The following is a 16,459-nucleotide window of genomic DNA, read 5'->3' on the forward strand; positions in this document are numbered from 1 at the left end:
CCTGAGGTCAGCATGCTTCTGGTGACAGATGAGGGTATGGAAGAGGAGAATGAACCTCTCCCCGACCTCCTCTCTGCCAAGGAAGGTGATGGGTCAGTGGATGGTGTCAATCTCTCTGACTCCCTGACCATGGATCAGAGAGGGGACTGCTACCAGTTACTGGAACAGTACTCTTCCCTGTTTTCCCTCACCCCTGGCTTCACACACTTGTGTGTCCATGACATTGACACTGGAGACAGTCCCCATGTAAAGAATAACATTTACAGGTTATCAGACAAGATAAGGGCTAGCATCAAGAAGGAGGTTGCCAAGATGCTGGCTCTTGAGGTGATTGAGACATCCAGCAGTCCCTGGTCCAGTACTATGGTGCTGGTTCCCAAGGCTGCCGCTCCTGGTGCCAAGCCAGAAGGTTCTGCGTGGACTACAGAGGTCTCAACTCTGTCATGAAGACCGATGCTCACCCCATCCTCCGAGCTGATGAGCTCGTAGACAGGCTAGGAACTACCAAATTCCTCAGTACCTTTTATCTCACATCAGGGTACTGGCAGATGGTCTTGACTGAGGGGGCTAAAGAGAGATCTGCTTTTTGTACTCCTGAGGGACCTTACCAGTTCAGAGTAATGCCCTTTGGATCACAAAATGCCCCCGCTACCTTCAAACGGTTGGTTAACAGGGTTCTGGTTGGCAAGGATGCCTTCTGCGCAGCCTACTTAGAAGACATTGCCATCTAGAGTTCCAGCTGAGAGGAACACCTGCGTCACCTCGAGAAGGTGCTTCAGGCTCTGCAACAAGCAGGCCTGACCATCAACGCCAGTAAGTGGCAGATTGGGCAGGGTTCTGTGGTGCACTTGGGACACCTAGTAGGTGGTGGCAGGGTGCAGCCCCTCCAGGACAAGATTGAGACAATCAAGGCCTGGCAACCACCTAGAACCCAAACTGAGGTGAGGGCCTTCCTGGGTCTCACTAGGTACTACCACAGATTTGTTAAGGGCTATGGCACCATAGTGCCCCCCTTAACAGAACTCACATCTAAGAAACAACCTGGGTTGTTGAATTGGACAGAGGCTTGTCAGAAAGCCTTTGATTCTCTAAAGGAAGCCATGTGCAGAGCACCCATTTCCAGGGTACCTGACTACTCCAAGGAGTTCATTGTGCAGGCAGATGTTTCAGGGCATGGCACATGGGCAGTTCTAGCACAGCTGAATGAGGAGGGCCTAGACCAACCAGTAGTCTTTATTAGCAGAAGAATAGTACCACGGGAACAGAGGTGGAGTGCCATAGAAAGGGAAGCATTTGCTGTAGTCTGGGCACTGAAGAAGCTTAGACCCTACCTGTTTGGGACTCACTTCCGGATTCAGACAGACCACAGGCCCCTCAGATGGCTCATGCACATGAGGGGTGAAAATCCTAAACTCTTGAGGTGGTCCATTTCCCTACAGGGGATGGGCTTTATGGCAGAGCATCACCCGGGGACTGACCTCGCCAATGCCGATGGTCTCTCCAGATACTTCCGCCTCAGCGATGAGAGCTCCGAAGGTGTTGGGTATCTCTCCTCACTTTCAGCTGGGGTGCACACATGTTAGACCTGACAGCCTTAGGATGGTCATCCCCCAACTTTTTGCCCACCTCCCTACACTTTTCTGACACTGTTTTTGCTGGCTTTAGGACTCTGCAAATTTTACCACTGCTAACCAGTGCTAAAGTGCATATGCTCCCTACAAACATGCTATATAGTTAAAATGCAGGACATGTACATGTGTGGTTTATATGTCATGGTAGTGGAAAACTCCTACATTGGTTTTCCATTACTGTGAGGACTGCTTCTTCAATAGGATAGCATTAGGGCTACCCTCATGTACTGTTTGAGTGGTAGATTCTGATCAGAAAGGGGTAGCCAGGTCATATTTAGTATGGCCAGAATGGTAATACATAATCCTGCTTACTGGTTGGTGAGGTTGTATTTTATATTGCTATTTTAGAAATACCACTTTTATAAAGTGAGCATTTCCCTGCATTTAAAATCCATCTGTGCCTTACAGCCTGTCTCCAATCCAAGTATGAGATGGGGTGGTTGACAGCTCCCTTGTGCATTCCACCCATAGAACCACAAACACAGGACACTCAGACACATCTGCATTCATCTGCATACTGAATGGGTCTTCCTGGGCTAGACGGGTGGCAGGCCTGACACTTACATTTCAAAGTCTAGTGACCTGCCCTCACACAATGGACTGCCAAACCCCTTTCTGGGACCCTAGCAGACAGACCAGTAGTGAAAGAGGACTTTTAGAAGTCTCCCCCACTTCAAAGGCATTTTTGGGTATATAAACTGGGTCCCTGACTCCACCGAATCAGACGCTTCTGGACCTGAACCTGCAACCTGTCAAGAGGAACTGCCTGGCTGCAGAAAGTACTCATCTGGACTGCTTTGCTGTGAAGGACCGCTGCCCTGCTGTTGCCCTGCTGCCTTGCTGGCCTCTGACTTTGCTGAGAAGTGCTCTCCAAGGGCTTGGATTGAGCTTGCCTCCTATTTTCTTAAGTCTCAGGGCCAAAAAGACTTCATCTCTTTAAGGAAACTCCTTGTGCAGCAGAAATCAATGCATAGCCTGCCGGAAATTAAGCACAGCCTGCCCTGCAACGAGAAAATCATTGCACAGCCAAACCGGAATGATGCAGCCCTACTTCCCGAGCGAAGATCCACACAGCGCCTGCAGTGCGACTGGAAATTCGACACACAGCCCTACCGGATCAACACACAACCGACCCGGAATGACTCAGCCCGACTTCCTGGGTGAAGAATCGACACAGCGCCTGCCGTGCAACAGTAAATTCCACACATCGCCTACCAGATCAATGCAATGCCTGTGACTTCTTCCTGCACACCCACGACTTTCTCTGCATCGTCCATGGGCGTCAAAAGATCCCTGCATCGCAGTGAGAAATCAACGCAAAGCCTCTTGCAGCATGGAAAGAAATGACGCATCGTCTGTGCCGCGTCAGAAAATCCGACGCACACCTTATTTTTCCACGCATCTCCTCCTCTGCGGTCTCCGTGTGTGATCATTTTGACGCAAACCAGGTACTTTGTGCAAACAAGAGACAACTGTTGATTTCTAAGATTTCAAACTCTTTTTAATCTTGCAAAAGTGATAATTCAACTTGTGCTTATTGAATCTTCATCGTTTTGACCTTAATTTAACCAGATGAATACCTTTGTTACTGTGTGATTTATTGCACAAATACTTCACACATTGCCTTATAAGTTAAGCCTGACTGCTCAGTGCCAAGCTACCACAGGGTGGGCACAGGATAATTTGGAATGTGTGTGACTTACCCTGACTAAGATTGTGGACCCTATTTGGGCAAAGGTGAATACCTCTGCCAACTAGAGACCCCATTTCTAACAGACATGTACTTTTAAGTTTTATGTGTCCTGTTCCTGAAAAATCTCTAAAGTTGTTTTTCACTACTGAGAGGCCTACCTTTCTCATAGGATAACATTGGAGTTACCTTATTACATTTAATAAGCTATGACCTCTAGTTAGGATCAGGTGGACAGGTTGAGGTTGGTATCTAAAGAATTGTGATTGAAAGCCCTCTTTTATGGCAAAGTTGAATCAGAATTTTGAAAATGCGACTTTTAGAAAGCTCGTGCAATCACAAAAACAAAAAGATATCTGCACTCCACTGTAATCTTTAAGGAAAATCAATTACTCTTTTATCCTATTTGTTATATGCAAAATGGTATCACTCTATGCCAAGCTGAAATGAAAAGTGTTCCTGCTTTCCAGAGCAGAAATTATGATGACATACGGTTTTCTTGGAGAACAAATTAAGTAAATATGAAACACAGCAATAAAAGCTAATTTGGTTTACATTTTGTTTTGACTCCACAACACAAGCCCTGCAGCTTCCTTAGAACAAGTTGATGCATTACACATCTTGACCCAGGACTTCACATCAAAAGTCCTTTGTCGATGGCATCCTTGATGGTAATGCAGGACCTCGCATCACAGATTTGCAGCTCCTAGGAATTGCTGCTGAATGAAGTATTCTTGATGCTGAACTCCACAACCAGGAATTAAAGTACTCTTGTTCAACTGGCCTAACTGGACCGTGAAGCCTACCAGCACTCCATCATGTTTGGCCTGAACTTGCGACGTTGTCCAGATATCCACAGTTAGGTGGTCATTACGACCTTGGCGGTATAAGGCGCTTACCGCCGTGCAGAAGACCGCCAATACACCGCCGCGCCCGCGGTAGACCGCCACAGCTATTATGACACACATCTCGGAATCCGCCGAAATTCAGACACCCACACAACACCGCCACACCAAAGGTCAGCGATAAACATGCAGAAATAAATCCTCCACCTCCACGCCAACAGAAACACGCCCATGCTATTACGACCCACGAAGCCACGCGGCGGTCTTTCAACCGCGGTATTTCATTGGCGGTACACACCGCCGCGCTCAAAATACACACTCATCTCCAAAACACCGCCACATTGGACAATTCCGAATACACACACCTGATACACATACAAACACCACTCCCACACACCCAATACTATATAAAACACACACCCACATCACACACAAACCCTTACAACCACAATTTCTGAGAGAAGGCCAGAGAGAGACAGCACAGAATAGAGAACCCCATCACACAGAGGCACACTACACCATCACCCACACAACACCCACGCACAAAACACCACATACCACTACACTCACCACACTCATCAACACATATACCACCCCACACATCACACACACCACCCCATGGCACGCCAAAGACACCCCCGCTTCTCCAAGGAGGAGCTCAGGGTCATGGTCGAGGAAATCCTACGGGTAGAGCCACAGCTATTTGGCTCACAGGTACATCACACATCAATAGCCAGGAAGATGGAGCTATGGCAAAGAATAGTCGACAGGGTCAACACTGTGGGACAGCACCCAAGAAATAGGGAGGACATCAGGAAGAGGTGGAACGACCTACGGGGGAAGGTGCGTTCCACGGTATCCAGGCACCACATCGCGGTACAGTGGACTGGCGGCGGACCCCCACCTCCTCCCCCACAAATAACAACATGGGAGGAGCAAGTCTTGTCCATCTTGCATCCTGAGGGCCTCGCAGGAGTGGTTGGAGGAACGGACACTGGTAAGTAAAATTTCAACTATCATATCCCCCACCCTACCTGCATGCTATCACACACCCCCACCCTCACACCCTCCCCTATCACTCCAAATCCTCACCTATCTACCCATGACACCAACCACCCATCCCAACTCCAAAACCTGCATGACCTAACTAAGCATTTATACCCATCACTAAAGCATGTCCACTGCACAGACCCACAACACCCCCCAACTATCACCACACAAGCCCCCACACAGGAATGCCTGCACTGTGGTACACGCACACCCAAAAATTGCACATCATGAAACACACACATGCAATAATCATGTACTCATACTCCCGCAGGAACCCGAAGGAACGTCACCACACCAGAGGGTCCAGACAACACCACTCCACCCCCAGAAGAGGCCCACAGTGACGACAGCAGCTCTGCCCCACCGGATCTTGATGACCAGCCCGGACCATCGTGGGCCTCAGGACAGTCGGTTCCCCTTGCACAGGCACAGCCCAACACCGACCTTCCACCCTCTGGTAACAGCAGCACAGCGCCCACCCAGCGGGCCCAAACCTCCCTACCCAGGACAGGTCAATCAGCGGTGTGTCCACCACTACAGGGCACCCAGGGTAACCCACCCTCCCAACAACAACAGGGATCTGGGGGCAGTGGTAGTGGGCACACGGTCCAGGGGACGGAGGCACAGGAACACAGGGGAACTGGGAGGGCTGCTGTGCGACAGGGGGAGGACAGGCCAAGGGAACCAACTCTCCACGAGGCCCTCTCCTCCATCATGGGAGCGTACCACCACTCACAGGAGACGATGGCCACGGTCCTGGACAAGTTGCAGGAGACCCTGCGGCTGCAGGAGGAGCAGTATTTGGGGTTCAGGGAAGAGCTCAGAACCATCAGCTCCGCCCTGGGCACCTTCTTAGGGGTGCTGAAGGACATACAGCAGACCTTGAGGGACACCGTGGCACTCCAAGGGGCCCCTGACACTAGACAGGACGATGAACTGCCCACCACCTCCGCCGGCGCTAGTGGATAGGACGCCCCGCCACAGGACCAACACACCAGCACCCCACCCCCTGCAGACGGACAACCACCACACAAGCGGTCCCTGAGAGCCAGGACCAGGACAGAGCAAGATGGCAAGACCCCCGCCAGGAAATGAGACCGCCCTGATTGTCCTCCCACTGTCCCACTTTGTTACCTTGTCCATATTCGAACTGCCCCAGCTCCACTTCCTATGCCCAGATGGGCAGTGCCTCTGTGAGACTAATAGACTGGACTCTGCCATGGACATTCCTCCACCATCCCCCTTCTCCATTTTACCACCCCCTCCAATAATTAGCACTTAAATAAACACCCTTGAAACACAAAACAATCTGGAGTCAGTCTATGATTTTGTACTTTGTATTATCAATGACAGTGTCATAATGGCTGTACCATTGTAAGGCTAACATACCTATGTCACACATCACAAGCCCTTGAAGGATGCAAGCAGTTGACACGTAGGTTACCACACCTGTGAAACCGTAATGGAAGGGTACAACTCAGTTAACTAATTGTGATTGAAATAGACAAACAGGATAGAGGTGGACGTGTGACAGTGAATGTGATGTTAAATCTGAAAATTTTCTCACCTGTGTGTCACTGACAATATTGCTGTATGACGGACTCCCTGTTGTCGTTTTCTTCTTCCTCAGCTTCATCCTCATTACTGTCCACAGGCTCCACAGACTCCACAGCTGCTACAACACCGTCATCTGGATCATCCTCCTGCAGAAAAGGCACCTGGCGTCGCAAAGCCAAATTATGGAGCATAGAGCAGGCGATGATGATGTCGCACACCTTCTTCGGTGAGTAGAATAGGGATCCACCTGTCATATGGAGGCACCTGAACCTGGCCTTCAGGAGTCCGAAGGTGCGTTCGATCAACCTCCTAGTGCGCCCATGGGCATCATTGTACCGTTCCTCTGCCCTGGTCCTGGGATTCCTCACTGGGGTCAATAGCCAGGACAGGTTGGGGTAACCAGAGTCCCCCAATAGCCATACCCGGTGCCTCTGGAGTTGACCCATCATATCAGGGATGCTACTATTCCGCAGGATGTAGGCCTCATGCACTGAGCCAGGAAACATAGCATTTACCTGCGAGATGTACTGGTCTGCCAAACAGACCATCTGGACATTCATGGAATGATAACTCTTCCTGTTCCTGTACACCTGTTCACTCCTGCGGGGGGGACCATAGCTACATGGGTCCCATCAATGGCACCTATGACGTTGGGGATATGTCCAAGGGCATAGAAGTCACCCTTCACTATAGGCAAATCCTCCACCTGAGGGAAAATGATGTATCTCCTTACGTGTTTCAGCAGGGCAGACAACACTCTGGACAGCACATTGGAAAACATAGGCTGGGACATCCCTGATGACATGGCCACTGTTGTCTGAAAAGACCCACTTGCAAGGAAATGGAGCACTGACAGCACCTGCACGTCAGCGGGGATTCCCGTCGGATGGCGGATCGGTGACATCAGGTCTGGCTCCAACTGGGTACATAGTTCCTGGATAGTGGCACGGTCAAACCAGTAGGTGACGATGATATGTCTTTCTTCCATTGTCAACAGGTCCACCAGCGGTCACCGGAGGATTCCGCCATCTTATCATATGTCCCAGCTGATGGTGCCTACGAAGGACAACAGCGAAGAACCAGTCACTATTCCTCCAGGTATGTACCCACAGTTACACACAAGACTACACCACTCACAAAACCCTTCCTGCATGTGTGTTGAGTGTAGGCTTAGCTATGTGTGACGCAGTAGTAAATGAAGCCATGTGGGCCCCTGAAATGGCGGCTGCCTGACCTCTAAACTGGGACAATGGGATTGTGGGGTAACTGCGCTGACATTGCACACTGTCGCGGTAGGCGGTCGTAGACCGCGGCGCAATGCTGCATTGGTTAACAGTGGACCCTATGGGTCCCAGGAGCCAATGAACAGGTGCGCCGGCGGTTATGATGCGCACCGCCGCGGACGTCACCGCTATTTTCTAACCGTTCAATCACTGGATACCTGACCTTCGACAGGAGAGGACCTACACTGCTAGTGCTGCTGTGACCTCGGTCTGGAAGCGACGATGGCTGCTGCGTCTGGGGAAAGGGCCCCTGCCTTCAGTGCACAGGAGTTGGAGAAACTTGTGGATGGGGTCCTCCCCAGTACACGCTACTCTACGGTCCTCCAGACCAACAGGTTAGAACACAGGGAGCACGTTGTATGGGCTAGGCCTGGGTGGAGAGGGCTGGGTGGAAGAGGGAAGGGGGCAGAGTTGATTGAACATTAATGCATGCGAATGAATGGGCCACATGGCCAGAGTAGGGAGGGGGCCACTCACAACGACGGTGCAGTTGGTAATCTGTTCCTCTTCCCTTGTGCATGTCATGTAGGTCAGCGCCCACCAGAAGAGGGACATCTGGCGTGCCATCGCCAAGGAGGTCCGGACCCTGGGGGCCCACCACAGACGGGGCACCCACTGCCATAATAGATGGGAGGACATTCGCTGCTGCAGCAAGAAGACGGCGGAGGCTCAGCTGGGGATGGCCTCCCAACGTGGGAGGGGTGCCCGTCGCACCATGACCCCCCTGATGTTCCGGATCCTGGTGGTGGCCTACCCGGAGTTGGATGGCCGCTTGAGGACATCACAGCAGACACAAGGGGGTGAGTACAACCTCATTCTGCAGACTTTGCGTGCAGTGGAGGTGCCTGGGTGGGGGAGGTGGGCTGTGGGTGTTCCTAGGCCAGGGCGAGTTAGGTAGGCAAGGCCCCTCTGTTATGTAGGCCATGTGGCACACAACCCCACCTCAGCAGAGTGCCAAATCGATGTATTTTTGCCCATGTGGCATCCATGTGCGCAGATGTCCACCATTACCCTGTAGGCCATAACCCAGAAATTGCATGTGCAGAGTGCAGGAGCATGGCGTAATGCAGGGGGCTGCTGCGTCTGTCTTGTCCGCCAACGGTAGCGGAATACCATGCACTAAAACTCTCGTTCTTCTGTCTCCCCCCCCCTTTTCCTGCTCTCCCTGTCCTTTTGTACATCAACATCAACAGGCGGAGGTACAGTGGCATCGGAGCACGAGGGAGCTGCATCCCACATGGCCATGGAGGGCCACACCATGGACTCTGAATGCACCAGTGGGACGGAGGGCGAGGGGAGCTTCACGTCGGCCACCGGATCACCAACCAGCGACACGGACTCGACCGCCGATGGGAGCTCCCCTGTGGTGGCGGCACCATCTGCGCGCACCACTTCTACAGGTACAGCCGCCACCTCCCCTACCAGCACTGCCCTCCCAGCAGCCCCTCAGCGTTCGCCCCGTGCCCACTCACCCAGGAGGGTGGGCATCACCTTCGCCCCAGGCACCTCAGGCCCTGCCCCTGTCACCCCTGCTGCCCTCAGTGAGGAGGCCATTGACCTCCTCAGGTCACTCACTGTTGGGCAGTCTACCATTGTGAATGCCATCCAGGGTGTAGAACGAGAGTTACAACACGGTAATGCATTCCTGGAGGGCATTCATTCTGGTCAGGCTGTCCTTCAGCGAACCCTGCAATCTCTGGCCTCAGCACTGATGGCAGCCATTGTCCCTGTGTCGAGCCTCCCCCCTCCAACTTCCTCCACCCAGACCCAATCACCTGTACCCCAGCCCATCCCAAGCACACCTACAGACCAGCATGCACACAAGTCAACACCCAAAAGTAGCTCAAGCAAACATAGGCACCACACATCCCACAGGCACTCCCACAAGCATCACACCCATACAGACACAGCAACATCCACTGTCTCCACTGTGTCCCCCTCCTCCTCTTCTCCCTCCTCCCTCCCAGTCTCATCTACACACACACCTGCATGCACCACATCTACAGGCACCAGGAATCGCACCAGGACACCCAGCACCACAAGCCACTCACCTGCACTCACCACCTCCACTGCCATTTATACATCCCCTGTGTCCTCTCCCAGTGTGTCTGTGACGCCCCCTCCCAAAGTACACAAACGCTGGCAATCACTCACCCAACATCCATCCACCTCACAACAGCCTCCTGTACCTGCACCTGCACCCAAAACAGCTAAAGTAACACCTCCTACAACCACCTCTTCTTCCTCCACTCCAAGACCCCCTCCAGCTACCCATCCCAGTGTTCGTCAGAAACTGTCCCTGTGTAAAATTGACCTTTTTGCCCCACCCTCCAATTCATCAGTCCCGTCGTAGCGCCTCAGCCAAAAATCCTCCAATACCAGCGGTGCGTGTTCAGGGATTGTGGAGTGCACCGGCCACTAGGGCAGGCAGTAGGACCCGGAGCCAAGGCACTGGCAGCCCACCGCATGTAAAGGCTCTAAATTTTGAGAGTGGACGACGGGACCGTGTTAAGACTCCTGGTGGGACAACAACTGACCTGGGTTCGGAGGGGATTGGAGAGTCAGCTGTGACTCCACCAAAGGTGGGGAAGGTCCAGAGGCAGTCTAGTCTGTTGTGAGTGTCACGGCGGAGAAGTGCGCCATCATTTCCGGCGGTCCAGACACAACCGCCAGCACCGTCATCACTGGTCCAGAGACCACCGCCAGAGTCACAGCCCAGGAGGGCCCAAGTATCGTCACTGGTCAGGAGACCACCGCCAGAGTCACAGCCCAGGAGGGCCCAAGTATCGTCACTGGTCAGGGGACCACCGCCAGAGTCACAGCCCAGGCACCATGGACGCCACATCAGGCATCCTTATCCCATATGCAGCTGGGACAGTGACAGGACAGGAACTTTCACATGGAGACTCATCCAGTATGGGCACCAGTCCCACCCAGTACCAGTAGAGAACTGCATAGACTTGAGAGACTGTGGCTTTGCACTCCCCAGGATGGCACAGTGGGCAAACCACCCACTGCATAGACTTGAGAGACTGTGGCTTTGCACTCCCCAGGATGGCACAGTGGGCAACCCACCCACTGTAGAGATTTGAGAGACTGTGGCTTTGCACTCCCCAGGATGGCACAGTGGGCAAAACACCCACTGTAGAGACTTGAGAGACTGTGGCTTTGCACTCCCCAGGATACATCAATGGGCATGGTGCCCATCGTGGATCTGGCTTCGCATTCATCTGGCTGAGGTGCCCCCCCTTCCCTTCCCCCTGAGGTGCCTGTAGTATTTCTATCTGATGCCCCGGCAGTGTTCTCTCCGATTGTGGTCAGGTGTCGTTTGTGGACCTCGGACATGCATTTTTGGACTGTTGGTGCACGGACATTGTTGTGTACATATCTGCACTACTTCTCGTATTGTATATAATTATGAGTGATTTTCTAATATATATCTGTATATTTTTGTATGACATGTATATTGGCACATTATAATGTTTGACAGAATTTCGCATTGTGTTTTCATTCTTCCGGGGGGATTGTGGGTTGTTCTTTTGATTTTTGTGAATGCATTGGTGTGTATGTTGTGATATGCGGGGGTGGGGGTGTTTGGTGGGTGTCCCCCTAACTTTTGCCTCCCCCGTGTCGTAGGTGCAGTACTCACCGGTGTCTTCTGCGCCTACGTAGCTGTTGTTCGTAGAGGAACAGAAAGACAAGGGCAGGGAGTATTTGTAATTCCGGGTCCATGGAGTCGTCGTTCCTCGTGGGATGTGTTCAGGTGAGCGTTTTCCCATTGCAAAAGCTGTTTCCGCCGTGTTTGTATCCACGGTGTATCCGCCCCGGAAAAGGTGGCGGATTGGCGGGTTGTAATAGTGTGGGCGGTACATTGTCTCCCGCCTGTCTGTTGGCGGTAACCGCCGCGCTGTTTGTCTGTACCACCGTGGCGGTCGGAGTGTTAAAGTGGCTGTCTTTGTTGGCGGTTTCCGCCAGGGTCACAATTCTCTTTTTTTGTCTGCCGGCCTGTTTGCGGTATTTTCGCAGCTTTAACACCGTCCACCAGGGTTGTAATGACCACCTAATTCTTTCCCCTATGTGGCTATGTTTAGAGTGTGTCTAGTAATTTGAAAATACTTTCCCCAATGTGATTTTTGGGAGTTAGAATAGAAAATCTGACCCCTCCAACGTCCAATACTTTCCCCAGTGTGCTTAAGTTTGGAGGGGAAATAATAAATCTACCTCCTTCCACCAAAGTCCAACACTTTTTTCAACGTGGTTACATTTGAATCAGTAAATGTGATCCTCTCTCCTCGGCGCAAAGACCAACATTTTCACAAATTTCCTTAAGTTCTGAGTGTGAATGGTAAATCTTATCTACTCCCTCCTAAATTCAACACTTTTTGCAGGGGAATAGTAAATCTAACCCACCCCCCACCATAATTCAACACATTCTCCAATGTGATTACATTTAAATTGTGATAGTAAATCTGACCCCTCCAATCTGAACTCTCCAAAGCTCAACACTTTACCCAATGTGGTTAGGTTTAAAGTGGAAATGTTAAAGCATCCCCGTATCAACACCCCCCCCCCCCAAACAAGGGATGGGACAGCCCACCCTGGGATAGTGCCATGTCCCCCAAAGGGGTCAATGCAGTTTTTCTGCCACCCAGGGAGGCAGAATAGGAGGATTGCCATGAAACTGTCCCCTGGAAGGGTAGAAAGCCTTCTATACAATAGAGAATTTTAGACCAGATCTTATAATGGAATGGGAGTGGCCCATTAAAGGCCTACCCCCAAAATGGGTAATACCATATTTGTGCGCTGTCCTGGTAGGCAGGTTGAGGGCTTGCACCCAATCTAACCCTTCAGGAGCGTAGAAATCCCACCATATACTCAGGATTTAAAAATAAATGCATAACGGTGGCCCACCCTGTCATAGGGCCAGGAGGCAACCCTATAGAGGCAATACAGTGTGTCTAGCCCCCCAGGAGTGAGTTTGGTGGGTTTGACCCTAAGCTGTCATCTTGGGAGACTAGAATGCCTACTAGACACCAGGAATTACTTTTCTAAGAGGATGGGGTGGTGCAGCCTTGCATAAGGCCATGCTCCCACTCCAAACTGGCTATGGGGTCAATGTTTTTTCTTGGTAGGTAGATTGTAGGGTTGACCTTTATCTGCCTCCCCTTCAGGGGAGAAGAAAGCCTACTAGGTAGGGCAGCCCACCCTGGCTTTGGTCTATATCCCCAACCAGGAAGGGACAATAGTGTCTTTATACTCACCCAGAAGGTAGATAGGAGGTTTGCCATGTTTGGAGGTTTCCCACTAATGTGCCCCTGGTGAAGTAGAAAGCTGACTAGAGGAACGTAGAAAGCCCACTAGTGGATTTACAGTGAGGCAAAAAGAAAAAAGCTTTGGGTATTCCACCAATTCACTGGGTTATACCTGCACCCAAAAAGCATCAGCACAGTCTTTTTGTTTCACTGGGCAGAAGAAAGGGAGTTTGCTTCCAATCTGACCTCTCGGAGGCAAAAGCCCACTGGATGCTAGGGCATTTTTTAAAAGATGCAATGAGATGAGTAACACCCCATCCTGACACCAGGCTTTCCACCAATGCACCCCTAAAGCCTCAACTGTCTTTTTACTCCCTTGTGGATGAATGCATCCCAACTTCATGATAAGCAAGAATAAACTTTTATTGTTGTGGGTGTAGTTCATTTAAACCAATAGATTGGGGCTAAATCAAAATTTCGTCTCACTTGCATTGTTGAATAGTTGAACTAATTGGGTTCAACATCTTCTGGCAACCAGGAAAATATATTACACCCAGACATTTTGGAAAAACAGACACTAAGAGAGTCGAAGGTAGTGTGACTGTAGGAGGCTGCCCTAGTTTGTAATGAGTACCTAAGGTACTTACACCTTATACCAGGTCCAGTTATCCCTTATTAGTGAAATGTAGGCATTGTCTAGAAGCCAGGATCTCTAGGGTTAATGTGGATGAGCAGCTAAGGCGTAACTAAGAGACATGCAAAGCTCATACAATATCACTACAGTCACACAGTACTCACAGACATGAAAGAAAATACTCAGTGTTACAAAAATAAAGTCAAGTATAGTCCTGATGTCATCGGTGGCGGAGATGAGGGTGATTTTGGTACTGTGGTTGCTGCAGAATCCAGATTGGGATCGGTCCAGAGTGTTGTTCTTCTTGAGGAAATGGGTCAGTTGTTTGTTGACAATTTTCTCTATGACTTTTGCTGGGAAGGGGAGCAGGGAGTTGGGCCGGAAGTTCTTGAGGTCCTTTGGGTCCGCCTTGGGTTTCTTGAGGAGGGCATTGATCTCAGCATGTTTCCAGCTCTCCGGGAAGGTGGTGGTCTCGAAGAAACTGTTGATGGTCTTCCGGAGTTGGGGTGTGATGACAGAGCTTGCTTTGTTGAAGATGTGGTGAGGGCAGGGGTCTGATGGTGAGCCGAAGTGGATGGTGTTCATGATTTTGATGGTGTCATTGTCGTTGACGTGGGTCCAGGAGAGTAGGAGGCTGGTGAGCGGTGAGTCTGTGGTGTCGGTGGTTGGCGGGGGGGTCTGAGTACTGAAGCTGTCATAGAGTCTGCAATCTTGTGGTAGAAGAAGGTGGCAATGGGAATTACAGAGGCCTAGTGATGGTGGGATGTCGTTGATGTTGGAGCTGGAGTTGGAGAGCTCCTTTACGATGTTGAAGAGCTCTTTGTAGCTATGTGCGTTGTAGTTGATGCGTTCTTTGAAGGTGGTTCGGATGATTTGGTGGTGTCTGCAGATTACGTTCTTGAAGGCTGTGTGGTTGTCTAGTGTCTGATCTAGCCCCCACTTATTTTCGAGTCTTTGGCATGTTTGCTTGGATTGTTGGAGGTCGGCGGTGAACCAGAAGACCTTTCTGTTGGTGCGTCTGTTAGGAGGTTTCTTAATCGGGGCGAGAGTGTTGACACAGTTGTCGATCTATTGCCTGAGGTTGCAGGCTGCTGTGTCAGTGTCAGTAGTGTCGATAGGTTGGTTCTGCGAGAGGGTAGTGATCAGTTGGTCTTCGGTGACCTTGTTCCATCTGCGGTGGGGAATCCGTTGGGGGTGATGGTGTGTTGTGGGTTTCTCGAAGGCGAAGTGGATGCAGCGGTGGTCAGTCCAGTTCGGTGGTGTGGCTGAAGGAGACCTATTTGCTGGCGGACAAAATGGGGTCGAGCGTGTGTCCTGCGGAGTGGGTGGGTGTCGTGACAAGCTTCTTGAGGCCGAGGTTGTCGAGCAGGGTGGTAGAGTTGTCGTTGGTGTTCTCGAGGTGGAAGTTCAAGTCACCGAGAATCATGTAGTCTGTGTATGCGAGAGCATGCGTGCTGATGACGTCGGTAATGGAATCGCTGAACTGCTGTCTGGGGCTGGGGGGTCTGTAAACAAAGGTCCCTCTGAGAGTGGTGTTTGGGTCAGTGTGGATCTGGAAGTGAAGGTGTTCGGCGGTACTGAGGGTGTCTTTGGTGCTGAAAAAAAGGATGATGGACGGAGTGGTGAGCAATGCAGATACTCACCCCCAGTCACAGATCTGGGTTTAATCCATTGTTCTTTTGCTCACCATACCACCCCAGTTTGGACCTAGCCATATGCAAATCATCCTTGACCCTGCTTCCCATGGGAACAGTCCAGCCCGAACTGCCAGGCCAGGTCCTCCCTGGACCGAAAACAAGCATCCTGGGACCGGTTTCAGGGTATCACACTTCATCAGCCAGGCTAGCTTGAATCCAGTAGCACAGTGAGCAAGGGACCCACGTCTGGGCATACCCTTCCCACTTAGGGCAACTTTAGCAAAACAAAAGGATGATGGACGGAGTGGTGAACAATGCAGACACTCACCCCCAGTCACAGATCTGGGTTTAATCCATCGTTTTTTTGCTCACCATGCCACCTCAGTTTGGACCCAGCCATATGCAAATCAGTCTTGACCCTGCTCCTCATGGGAACAGTCCAGCCCGAACTGCCAGGCCAGGTCCTCCCCGGACCGGAAACAAGCATCCTGAGACCAGTTTCAGGGTATCAGCCTTCATCAGCCAGGCTAGCTTGAATCCAGTGGCACAGTGAGCAAGGGACCCACGTCTGGGCATACCCTTCCCAGTTAGGGCAACTTTAGCAAAACAAAAGGATGATGGACGGAGTGGTGAACAATGCAGACACTCACCCCCAGTCACAGATCTGGGTTTAATCCACGGTTCTTTTGCTCACCATGCCTCCCCAGTTTGGACCCAGCCATATGCAAATCAGTCTTGACCCTGCTCCCCATGGGAACAGTCCTGCCCGAACTGCCAGGCCAGGTCCTCCCTGGACCGGAAACAAGCATCCTGGGACCGGTTTCAGGGTATCACCCTTCATCTGCCAGGCTAGCTTGAATCCAGTGGCACAGTGGTCAAA

This window comes from Pleurodeles waltl, chromosome 3_2 (genome assembly GCF_031143425.1).
Source record: "Pleurodeles waltl isolate 20211129_DDA chromosome 3_2, aPleWal1.hap1.20221129, whole genome shotgun sequence".
Taxonomy (NCBI): Eukaryota; Metazoa; Chordata; class Amphibia; order Caudata; family Salamandridae; genus Pleurodeles; species Pleurodeles waltl.